This window comes from Paramisgurnus dabryanus, chromosome 6 (assembly GCF_030506205.2).
Source record: "Paramisgurnus dabryanus chromosome 6, PD_genome_1.1, whole genome shotgun sequence".
NCBI lineage: Eukaryota > Metazoa > Chordata > Actinopteri > Cypriniformes > Cobitidae > Paramisgurnus > Paramisgurnus dabryanus.
This window is the reverse complement of record NC_133342.1, coordinates 42,314,491-42,327,816: the sequence shown is the minus strand read 5'-3', so window position 1 is coordinate 42,327,816 and position 13,326 is coordinate 42,314,491. Positions and strand designations below refer to the sequence as shown.

The following is a 13,326-nucleotide window of genomic DNA, read 5'->3' as shown; positions in this document are numbered from 1 at the left end:
TTTTACATATTTCCAGATCTGTTCATGATGAATTACGACCACATAGAAGGCGAAAATCTTTGATCTACCCAGTGCACTTTTACAGTAAGCTAAAAAACAGGTAAGAGTTAGTCATATGTTATGAGATTAAATGTATTTACACTGCCAGTTTCTCTCTATGTGACCCTGGTACACAAAACCAGTCATATGTAGCACATGTATATTTGTAGCAATAGCCAAAAATACATGTGTCAAAATTATCACATTTCTCTTTATGCCTTAAAATCATTAGGATATTATGTAAAGATCATGTTCCATCTAGATATTTTGTAAATTTCCTACTGTAAATATATAAAAACTTTATTTTTATAAGTGGATGCAGTTGCTTAGGACTTCTTTAGACAACTTTAAATTCCTAATGAAATACTAACAATTCTTATTTTTAAGTGGAGTATAGCAGTGTTCATTATAAAAAAGTTGAGCCATGTGGGTCATTATTTAAAACATTTTAAGTAATTCATATATTAGTGTGAGGTACGACAGAACACAGAATCCCAGCGCAGAGGTGTTTATTCACAGAATATGTATAAAAGAGAACACTCGATGACTTCAGAATAAAATAATGAGAAAACACTAAGAGACAGTCAATATGTATAGGAGATAACACTCGGTGTCCTCGTGTGATTGGTGCGGAGAGGAGAAAACACTAGATCCAGAAATGTATGAGACGACACTAGAGCGGCAGTCCACTGCCGAAATCCCTTCGGGAAAAGTAGTGGGAAACACAGCACGAGCCGTAGGACATCCACTGAACATCCGAGGGCCTCTGACAAGGGATCCTAGCGGACACAGAGAGAGAGAGAGGTAAAGGCAGATGGTGCTTCAGCAGGTGTACACGCTGGACAGCGCTCCGATGACGTCAGCCCTCGGGGAAACCCTTTTAGAGGAGAGACGCAAGCTCGGCCGTTGCCACTCCAACCGAGGGAGGGAGCGAGCAGGGACGTGAGAAAACCCAGCAGTAGGTGGGCGAAGATTGGAAGCCAATCCTTAGGGCAGTGTGCAGCTGAACAGGGGATCTGGGGAAAATAAGGCAGCAGAGAGCTCGGATTAAATAGCTAAACTAATGACACGACTTGACAAGAACTAGACAGAGCTAGATGGGCATGAACATACTGAGACGAACTTGCAAAGAACAGAGGAAACGAGGGGAATTTAAATCAAACCGGATTGGGCGATAATAAGGATCAGGTGTGGGACGCCGGTGAGAAGAGTCAGAGATAATGAGATCACCAGGTGGAAGGCGCGCACGTGTGGAGCTGTCAAAACAAAAACACAACACAAGTGAAACAAAGACAAAGCAGCCAAAAAGACCGAAATCACGACAATTAGCAGCTGATTTCGGCTTCTTTCTGTTATCTTTTTCTTTGCTCATGTAAAGCTGATTGGAAACAATACACATTGTAAAAAGCACTAAAATAAATTATTTTCTGATTATTTAAACATTACATACAATAGCAGAACTATTCAATTAATAATCTTGCACATCAATGGATTAACCTGTACAATTTTAAGTTATATAATAAGTGTAACTAATTGAATGGCTTTCATAGCTTCATTGTGTATGTTGTTGTAAAGCCTGCATGTTTTCATGAAACTACAACATGAATATCATATTATGGCAGAGTTTCCGCAAGGTCTTAAAAAGACAAATAAAACGCACATCGGCCTGTAGCCTACAATTTTATCATTGTAATAATGATAAAAGTAAGTAAGGTAAGATTCTCGTGTTGAATGGAGCACTGAATCCGATCATGATGACATGCAGACAAAATCATGGGCACGAATTTCGAAGTTATCTTTTATGCTACACTATGGACACAATCAATAATAATTTTCTTAGTCTAAGTATGGCCATAAATTAAGAATTAGTTCCCAATATTCAACAGTTCGTTCCTTGGAACGAATTATTATAATATTTCGTAATTACTTATTACAATTATCATTATTTCAAATTATGAATTAGCCTAAAACATGTGGATGTCGTGGAAATACATTGTTAATTTGAATACGGAGCTCCGTATCAGTGGGTCTAAGCTAACAAACAACTGTACGTAAATACAGAACAACAAGTTAGGAGCCCTCATGACATGGTAGAACTTTTTTTTAATCGTGGCCGGCCACGTTTTATTAATTCGTTCCCTCATTTAAGTTAAATCGTGGCCACGTTTTATTAATCAGTGCCCAGAATTTCATTTAAACCATCGGGAAAATTAACACAATGCTAACAGATCTATTAAAAGATCAATAATTTTATTAAAATTATCGGAATAGTGACGCTTATAGCAGCTTAATGCATTAATACATTGCTATTAAGGATAAAATTCATACACCTTATGGGTCGTGTATATATACAGTTTTATTAACTCCTTCCCAGAATTTCATAAAAACATTGGAACATAAAGTGAGCTTACGCATTGATACAGTGATAAGGATCAAATTCATACATCTTGGTTCTTAAACCGTTTTATTAATTCCTGCCCCGGAATAAAAAATAATCGGGACATTAATGTGATGCTTAACGCATCAATACAGTGCTATTTAAAGATCAAGTTTACTATATACCTTATTAATGAGTCATACTTCATATACAGTTTTATTAATTCCTGCCCAGAATTAAAAAAACATATTGGGACATTAACGTGATGCAGTAATAAATTAAACTAAATAATTCAGTGGCTTAAATATCACTAAAATAAACTATTAAAATAAGTTAATAAAATCTCTTTATGTCACTTGGTTGATTTTTTTTAGTTGGACAAAACAAAATAAATGACTAAAAAGTAAACATAAATTTTGTGTATAATGTACAGATATTATTTAGGTGTATACATCAAATAAAACAAGTATTTAACTAACAGATTATTTCTAATAAATATCCTTAATATTTGTTGTAAATTTGAATAAATATATTTGAAAATGTCACACTTATATATTTTAGTTTTTAAAACTGTAATAATTGTTCATTTCAAGTTAATATATGTATTTATAACTAACTAATGATTTACTCAATATTTTTGGTGAAACATTTCTAGGACAACTCACTGTATTAATGCGTTAATGCGTTAAGCATCACTTTAATGTCCCAATATTTTTTTTTATTCTGGGTAGGAATGAATAAAAACGGTGTATTTATATGACTCATTTATTAGGGTTATAGTGATTTTAATCTTTTAATAGCACCGTATTTAATGTATTAGCATGCATTAAACTATATTTTTAAAATTCTGCGCAGGAATTAATAAAACTAAGCTATATGTAGTATGACTCATTAATAAGGTATAGTAAACTTGATCTTTAAATAGCACATGCGTTAAGCCTCACGTTAATGTCCCGGGTTTTTTTATAGCCTACTGGGCACGAATTAATAAAACTGTGTATGAATTTGATCCTTATATAGCACTGTATCAATGAGTCAGCTCACGTTAATCTCCAAATGTTTTTTTTTAAATGAAATTCTGGGCAGGAGTTACGACCCATAAGGTGTATGAATTGAATGTATTAATGCATTAAGCTGCGATAAGCATGTTCCAATGATTTTTATAAAATTCTGGGCAGGAATTTATAAAACTGCATGTAGTATGCGTCATTAATAATGTGTTTAGTGAATTTGATCTTTTAATATCACTGTATTGATCTGTTAAGCTGCATTGTGTTAATGTCCCGATGGTTTTAATGAATTTCTGGGCACTAATAAACATGGCCACGATTTAGCTTAATTGAGGAAACGAATAAATAAATCGTGGCCACGATTTAGCTTAAACAAGGGAACGAATTAATAAAACGTGGCAACGATTTAAAAAAAAGTTCTGCCATGTCATGAGACGGGCTCCGTACTCAGCAAAAGAAAAGAAGATAAGAAAAATTAGCGGACAAACTTTGACCATTTATTAGCAGGCAAGCAAGTTTGGGGGTTGTTACTAATGTGAACATGCACGGTGGACTTTCGAAATGAATAGAGTCGGCGTTTCCTTAATATCGAAGCGTAGCAATGCTGATAAATCGCAGTTATGTTTCAAAACGACATTCTTACAGCTTAATTAGTTTTTATCCATTTAAATGTATTAAATAAAAGTGATTAAATTAAATGTATTAATTTATTTGCATTTGACACAAAGAATTGAGGACGCTGGGAGGGAAAACTCTTTATCTCCCTTGTTGCAGTTTTCTCTGTAAAGAACAAATTATATTACATTGCATTATTATTATTATTATTATTATTATTATTATTTATTGTTACCTACATCTAAATTCTATGTCTGCTTAATGGTTTGGGTAAGTTTTTTAAATAATGTTTTAAAATGGTTTAATATGGCTGTGGATGTTACTGAGCTTGTAGAAGTTTAGCTTATTGCGTTCTGAACATCTGGCGCTGCCCAGGTGCTGCAACTAGACGCGAGTTGTTGCTATCTCTCCATAGTAGGCTATTATTAAAACAAAACAAAGCAACATGCATAGACGCAACTAGCCAAATTACTGTCTGATAAAAATGTTACTATTTCAAAGTGTGCTTGTTTTTTACTGATGTAGGTAACCCAATTAAAAAAAAAAAATTCATTTGATTGGTTCTCCCGCCTGAATTTAATTAAAATATTATATTTCTTCACATCATACGCCCAGAAAAAAATATTATTCGAGGGCAGCCCTAATGCATATTTGCGGTTCGAGCAAGCTGATTCTTTAGGAAACCGCTCCGCTTACATGCTCTGCACAACATTAGGCTAATAAAGAAATGATTACAAAAACACAAATGCTTGATCAAGGCCCGACCTGGGCCTCGGGCAAAGAATCTAAACTCTACCGTTTTCCTACACACCTATAAAATGCAATTCAATGTGGAAGTAGTACAAGTTTTCAGAATACTACTCAGATTTTTTAAAGCTATTTAAGCCTGTTAACAAGCAAATTAACATCTTGTTCATGTACAGTACTCTTTTAGTCTATCTTGTGTGTTGTTTAAGAAAAAAAAATAAAAATGGGTATCGGAACAGCGGAACAGCAGTTGGGTTAAAACAACCCATAATTTGGGTCATTTCATTCATTCAAGACCAGACTACGGCAATGCTGCTGACATCACCTGCAGCTCACGTCACTTGCTGATGTGGTTACCAATGTTTTTTTTCTATGCTCTTTTTTTAAAGCATAATGCAAACATTGTAACAACACTTAAACAGCCCAAATAAATGTACAAATTACTTGGCAGCCTATTCTGTCTGTACGCTGGCAACTACATCAGCAGCCCAGCAAGCAATAGCCGTCATTTCAACGTCTCGTTTCAGTATAGACCCGATATAGCCGGGCTGTGCCTAGCCCACTTCTAGCCCAATTAAACTTTAATTTGGTTACATGTGGTTTTTGACAAAATAATTTGTGAGATGGATGCTATTTTATCATGTAAGCAAAGTTAACAGCGATTACAAGGTATTTCTTTTCATTTCTTTAAAGTGTTTTATGCATCGTCTGTACGTAGTCATAATTTAGCTCATAAATAGACCGACTACGAATAAACCACGTTTAGCCCAGAAATAACCATGAATTTAATTACATGTTGTTTTGCCAAAATGATTTATGAGATGTATGATATTTAATAATGTAAACAAAGTTCAAAGCAATTAAGGTATTTTGTTTCATTTCTTTAAAGTGTTTTATGCACCGTCTGTACTTAGCCACTATTTAGCTTACAAATAGACCGACTACGAATAACCAACGTTTAGCCCAGAAATAACCATTAATTTAATTACATGTTGTTTTGCCAAAATGATTTGTGAGATGTATGATATTTAATCATGTAAACAAAGTTCAAAGCAATTAAGGTATTTTGTTTCATTTCTTTAAAGTGTTTTATACACCGTCTGTACTAGCCACTATTTAGCTTACAAATAGACCGACTACGAATAACCCACGTTTAGCCCAGAAATAACCATTAATTTAATTACATGTGGTTTTTGCCAAAATAACTTGTGAGATGTATGGTATTTCATTGTAAGCAAAGTTAACAGCGATTACAAGGTTTGTTTAATTTCTTTAAAGTGTTTTATGCACCGTCGTACATATAGCCACTATTTAGCTCATAAATAGACCGACTACGAACAAACCATGTTTAGCCCAAAATAACCTTGAATTTAATAAAATTTTGTTTTTGTCAAAATAACTTGCAAAATTTATGATATTTCATCAGGCATGCAAAGACACCAGTGAATGTAAGATGTTTGGTTTTATTTATCTTATCTGAATATCTGCTGTCACGCATAACATTCATTATTTGACCGTATTTCAAAGATAAACAAAATCCAGTTACAACTCCGAACCGCTAGATGGCAGCAGTACACAAACACGAGGCCAAATCTCACGAGAAAGATTTCCGCGGTTTGAAAAGCAACAACATCAGCGAGCAGCGATGAGGAAAGCAATCTACCACACTCGTTTGGTTTTGTAAGTGTTTTTATTATTTTATTTTACATGTGTTTAAAATTGATTTACTTTATTTGTTGTTGGAATCGCGACATTCTTGCGGGTAACTTAACAGTAAAACGTAGTAAGTAACCCATGTTTTATAAAACCTAAACAGTACAACCTGCAATGTAATAAAATAGTGGAGGTAAATGAGTCTATGTAACGTTACACTGAAGATCAACATGAGTGATTTGTTGGCTGCTTTTTAGTAACAGCAGTAACTTAGCTAAGTTATTACTGTGTTGATTACAGTAATGTAGGCAGTTTACAATTATGCATGCAGAGATAGATTGTGGGGGAAAGCTATTTTTCCATATGGATTTAACTTACAGGCCTTCAGTTTGTTGGAAAAAAGAGTTTTATTGTGTTAGTGAGGGAAAACTTGCAGGTCAGTGGGCATTAACCTTTAAGGTTGGTAAACACTTGTACACTGAAGCATACAATACTGTACAATTACTGACATAGGCATGTGCTATTCAGGTGTCAAAGCTCTGCGAAACTGGAGGGAGAAACTTGAGAGACTGTGCCGGAAGAATGCTGGACAGGTAAATTCTATAAACATGCAATATTAATCAGACATTGTGGTGTCAACACAGTCTTTCATGTGGTCACAAAAAAAATATGTCCGTCTGCAACTGTTAACGACATTGTCTTTTCTATTTTAGAGTTCACTAAAATTCATTAATTTCAAAGTTCAACATGAATGGTGGTGGTCCACTGCAGAAGCAAGCATTTGAAAAAACATCAGTTCTCAGTTATTAAAGGTAAGTGTGTTTTGTATGTAGTTTTAGGCTGAATGGTGTTTCACAAAATAATACTTTTAATATGACATTAGGCTATATGAGGAGTAATTGACGACAGTCCGGTACTGCCTTAATATTTTCTAAATATTAAAAGCCCCAGATTAAATGACTCTTTGCCGATACAACAGTTTACTCATCCATACAATATTGTTTAGATGTTTTATTTTTAGACATTTGACAGGTTTTATGTCAATAAGATTGTATTGTGAATATTTTATGCTTGGCATCTTAAAGGGCAGGGTATTTGATTTTGAAAAATACTAACTTACACGCACCAACCAGAAGCACACTACTATCTCATTAACCAGTAAGACTGACAAAGTGAATAACATTACCAAAATAACCAACATAAACAACTGTTTTTAATCCGAAATAAATACAGCATGTTTAGAAATTTGAAAAGATAAATATCATTACACTAATTCGTAAAGGAACACAAACTACATAAGCAACAAGTTTCATTAAAATACAATCTGAATCCGTTAAAATAGAATCACACTGCATACCTACCTTTCCAAAAGAAACACTGCAACGACCCTTTCAGACCTGTTGCTGTTTCCATCTTGCAGAAAAGCAGTGAACTTACCAATGTTAATTTGGGTTTTTGCTCTTTGCTCATCCAGATGTTTTTTTTGTTGTTTCAAAATGTCTTTCGTTTTGTAGCTCCTGTGTCAATTCAGCAGGAAGGTTTATTTGATTCTCCCTATTTTTACAGAGCGTGAACAGGTTGTGAAGTGGCATGCAAAACACGTTCACAGAAGAGGGGCAAAAATTTTATGCGTCCAATTATGGGCCGGAATGAGATTCTGGCAGTATGATAACCGTAAGCAAAAATACCACGGTGTTGCGGTATTGCCATTGTGACACTAAAATGTGTTATTTTCAAATGTCTGCATATTAAAACATCAACTTTTCAACTGGACACAATACATTTTATTTTTAAGCAACAAACAACGTTTATGCCAGGTAAAAATAAAGCCTTTAAATGATAATATTCTTTCAATTGTAAATGTAAACATGAATTCAATTACATGATTTAATTCACTTTGTGTAAACACAGTTCATACATTGAAAATGGTATCACAGAAAATTTTTGTGGTTTTTTTAAAACCTTGACTCTGAAAATCTCGGTATACCTTCAAACCGGTAACTGGCCCATGCCCACATCCAATTATTGCATTCGGTCAGGGTTCAATGATTTGTTGAACGTTTTTTGGTCCTACGCCTTTTACAGGTGACACAAATATATAAAAATACACATTTAGATCACTTAACATAGTGATTGCTATCAAGACTTGAGGAGACTTTAAACCAGCATAACTAAAATGTTTCTCTGGATCAAAATCAGATACCCTGCCTTTAAGCCTCTTTTGCTAGTTCCAAAATGTCATTAAACACACGCAGAGAAACATGCACTTCTGTTTGTAGTAATGAGAACGGTATGATTACTGTTGCCTGTCAATATTTATATATTACTTTTTCAAAAGAGAATGACTATCACATGTAACATAAAGCAAAAATACTTGTCTCATGCATTCTTTTCATATTTGGCAGATGCTGTGTTGAACAACTTCCCAGCAGCAACAGAACTGGACGTGAAGGATGCAATGGGGGCATTTCAAACAGTCACCAGGGAGCACGGGGGGGGGGTATAGAAATTAGTACAATTAATAAGTTGACGTGAACTGAAGATAGTTTGTTAATGTTTAGATGTTATTTCATTTTTAAAATTGTATTTTGTTATATATGCTTTTATTTTGTTACTGTTTTTATTCTTTTTGTTAAGTAGTTTTTCTTAATTTTGTCTTATCTGAATTTCTATTGTATTAACAATATTTTTTTGTAATAAATTGCATGATTGCATGTTTATGAGAACCTTTTTTAATGGATTAAAAAGAATTCTTTAGCCATTCTTTTGTTGTTTATTAGACACACACGTGTAGTCGTTTAATAGCCGTCTATTTAACGGCTAGTCTATTCTTGGGCTATGATAGACGTCTACTAGATTTTCATTGACAGCCCAAAATTAGCCTTGTTTTAGCCTAGACCCACATTCACCGTCTATTAGACGTATATATGTAGACGTTTAATAGCCGTCTATTTGATGACTAGTCTATTCTTGGGCTATGATAGACGTCTACTAGATTTTCACTGACAGCCCAAAATTAGCCTTGTTTTAGCCTAGACGTCAGGGGGGTGTTTAGACGGCTACTAGACGTCTATTAGCCGCAAAATTGCTTGCTGGGAGGTGAAGTCAGCAGCAGGTGACGTCAGCATGATGCGCCGTAGTCTGGTCGTTAGCCGTTTCTCAATACCAAGTACGCCAAACTCGGACTTGTGTCCTTCGTAGTTCGAACTTGCAAGTTCAGACTCGGAAGAACGAACTCCTGACGCGAAATGCATTCTGGGAAACTTCGCCTTCATAAGTCCACACAAGTCTCCTCTGATGCATCCTCGATAAAATGGGCGGATCAAGAACACATCCGGGGATTTTATGTGAACTTGGGCTTGATGCGAACTTTGAATTGGAACAGTACTTGGGCCGCGACTGATGACGTTTCACAAGTCCACAAGAACGCAAGTACAGACAAGAACGCATATTGAGAAACGGCTGTTAACAGGCTTTGAACGACCAAGGAGAAGAACAAACCGTTGAAAAAAATTTTCATTGAAATACTGATGGAACACTGAACTTTTTGGCAATGTCTTTCATTCTTTTTCAATTCAATTCAATTCAATTCAATTTTATTTATATAGCGCTTTTCACAATTTGTGATTGTTTCAAAGCAGCTTTACAATAATAGAAGCAGTGGAAAGCATAGAAAAACGCCAGATAGCACAACATAATACACGATAGCAAAAGCAGCTAAATTTGCTGCGGCTATGAATCAACATTATAAGCGTGCGTATTGCTAATGTAACGTAAAGAAGAGGGTGCTAAGTTAAGCCCAAGAAGGCTGCCTCCCCGGGTTGAAAAACTCCCTATGAGAAAAAAAACCCCTGACTCAGCAGGGGAAGTAAAAAAAAAGTCTTAGGAGGGAAAAACCCTTGGGAGATATATTTATATATACATTGAAACAATAAAGGAGATTAGGCGGAGGTAAAGCGGGTTCTGCTGGTGGTCGTTGGTCATGCATCAGCTGGGCATCACGTTGACGGTCTGCCGGTGAGTCAGAGGTGTGCCGACTTTCACATTAACCGGAACTGGGTCTGTTTGTCTCAAGTGTCCTCAGAGACAAGGACGAGACATGAAGAAAGAAAAACAAAACCCAATTAGCGTAGGGGCCATTCATATGTATACACATGTACATATACACAAACATACATACATACATACATACATATATATATATATATATATATATATATATATACATACATATATATACATACATATATACATATACATACATACATACATACACATACATACACACAAACATACATATACGTATTGAAGATACGTCATCCCAGTGACAGACTCTGCACAGTTCGGTTTAGGGAGAACGAGAAAAATGCAGGGGACGGCGAATGTTTTAGGAAATGGATGCAGTGACGCCCTTTTAAGGACTAAAGTCCCGCCCCCGACTAGTGGGCTTAACACCACAAATCTATACCCACCGAGCTTTATTAAAATCCGGACGAGCAAGGGAGTAAAGGGGGGAGACGGGGACGTGACTGCGCCAGCCATCTCCCTGATGCCTGTCTAGGCTTCACAGTACTCCCCTACTCGACTCAGAAACCTCAGGTGGAGGGCCGAACAAGTGATAACATAATGCCATACATAATTTTCAATCACTCCTCTGCGCTTGGCAATTAATGGCCCGATTCGGGGTTTTATTGGTCTAGTGTTAAAGTTTTGGCCTTGTATTGTGGTTTGTATGTGCACAAAGTAGCGTTTCTTTTCCTTATATGTAGCCTTTTCTATTTTATACGTGACATTTGTTTTTGAAAGTTTATGCCTCGGCCCATGGTTTGCATGTAAACAAGTAAGGAGAGATTAAACATTTTCTTAAGTTTATTAATAGCATTTACCATGCTTTGAAATGTTGACAAAAATGAGGATTTAGTTTATTTATTTATCAGGTTGTACAAGCTATCTATTGTGAGATGAGTACCATTACTAAAACAAATTATGTGAATGCCTTGTTAAAGAGAAAAGTTTTAAGTCTAGATTTAAAGGTATCTATTGTGTCTGATTCTCGGACAACGGTTGGTAAGTCATTCCAGAGCTTAGGGGCTAAGTAGGAAAAGGATCTTCCACCTTTAGACACTTTTGATATTTTAGGGATAACTAAGAGACCAGAGTTTTGCGAACGCAGTGCACGTGATGGATTATATTCTGATAGTAATTCTCTAAGATATGAGGGTGCTAGGCCATTTAAGGCTTTGTAGGTGGTAAGTGATATTTTAAATTGTATGCGATAATTAACTGGTAGCCAGTGTAAAGATGCTAGAATTGGACTTATGTGGTCATACTTCTTAGATCGAGTAAGCACTCTTGCAGAAGCGTTTTGAACTAGCTGCAGCTTGTTTACCTGATTTGCATGGCATCCCCCGAGTAACGAGTTACAATAGTCTATTCTAGAGGTCATAAAAGCATGGATAAGCTTCTCTGCGTCAGATGTAGACAGTATATGGCGGATTTTTGAGATATTTCTAAGATGGTAGAATGCTGTGCGGCAGACGTTGCCGATATGACTATCGAAGGATAAATTGCTGTCGAACATCACACCTAAGTTCCTAACCGAGGAAGATGGTACCACAGTGCAGCCATCTATGTGCAACTTGTAATCTGACATATTATGTTTGTAGCGATTCGGTTCAATAATAAGCATCTCTGTCTTATTGGAGTTGAGCTTAAGAAAGTTATGTGCCATCCAGTCACTAACATCGCTAATGCAGTCTATTAGCTTAGAAAACGTGTGGGTTTCGCTGGGATGTGAGGAGATGTAAAGCTGGGTATCATCCGCATAGCAGTGAAAACTTATGTTATGTTTCCTGATAATGTCTCCTAGAGGTAACATATATAATGAGAACAGGATAGGACCTAAAACTGATCCCTGCGGTACACCATATTTAACCAGGGAGTGATATGACTGTTCCTCATTTACATAAACAAAGTGATAGCGATTGGTTAGATACGACCTAAACCAGGCTAACGCCTGACCACTGATACCAACATAGTTTTCTAGTCTATTGAGTAAGATTGTGTGATCTATTGTGTCAAAGGCTGCACTAAGGTCTAGTAATATAAGGATTGAGATTTCACCACGATCGGATGTTAACAGGAGGTCATTTGTAACTCTAAGCAGCGCTGTCTCTGTGCTATGGTGGGGCCTGAATCCTGATTGGAACTTTTCATACGTACTATTATTTGTCAAGAATGTGCGTAACTGGCTTGCCACTACTTTTTCTAATATTTTCGAAAGAAAAGGGAGATTTGAGATTGGTCTAAAGTTATTAAGCTCTCCCTGATCAAGCTGTGGTTTTTTAATCAGCGGTTTAATAACTGCTAGCTTGAAAGCTGTTGGAACATATCCTATTTTTAACGATGAGTTAAAGATATTTAGAACCGGGGTTGACACTACAGGGAATACCTCTTTAAGTAGTTTTGTGGGAACGGGGTCTAATATACAGGACGATGATTTGGATGATGTGACTAGTTTAGAGAGCTCATCTATTGTAGTAGGTTTAAATGAATCAAGATGTTCATATGGTAATCTAGTGTTTAGTGAACTAATGGGTAGAGTGATGGCTGCTTGGGTAGTTACGATGTTTTCCCTAATAGCCGTAATTTTGTTAGAAAAGAAGTTCATGAAATCGTTACTATTGTGTTGGAGTTTACTATTGGTTTCTGTTTGTTCTTTGTTTCTTGTCAGTTTTGCAACTGTGCTAAAGAGAAAACGAGGGTTGTTATGATTTTCTTTAATAAGCGTACTGACATAGGTAGATCTGGCCGTTTTTATAGCCTGTCTGTAGTGTTTAACACTCTCTTTCCATGCTACACGCCATACCTCTAACTTTGTGCTTC

At 35.9% G+C, this 13,326-nt stretch overlaps 1 long non-coding RNA gene across 1 annotated transcript; it reads left to right on the top strand.

Moving 5' to 3' along the window:
- The first annotated feature begins 5,278 nt into the window (after positions 1-5,278).
- LOC135765213 (uncharacterized) lies at positions 5,279-9,528 on the top strand. The gene is made up of 5 exons (XR_010540559.2): positions 5,279-5,457; positions 6,316-6,468; positions 6,970-7,034; positions 7,155-7,253; positions 8,847-9,528. It is a non-coding gene; the product is annotated as an uncharacterized lncRNA (long non-coding RNA).
- Positions 9,529-13,326: the final 3,798 nt, after the last annotated feature.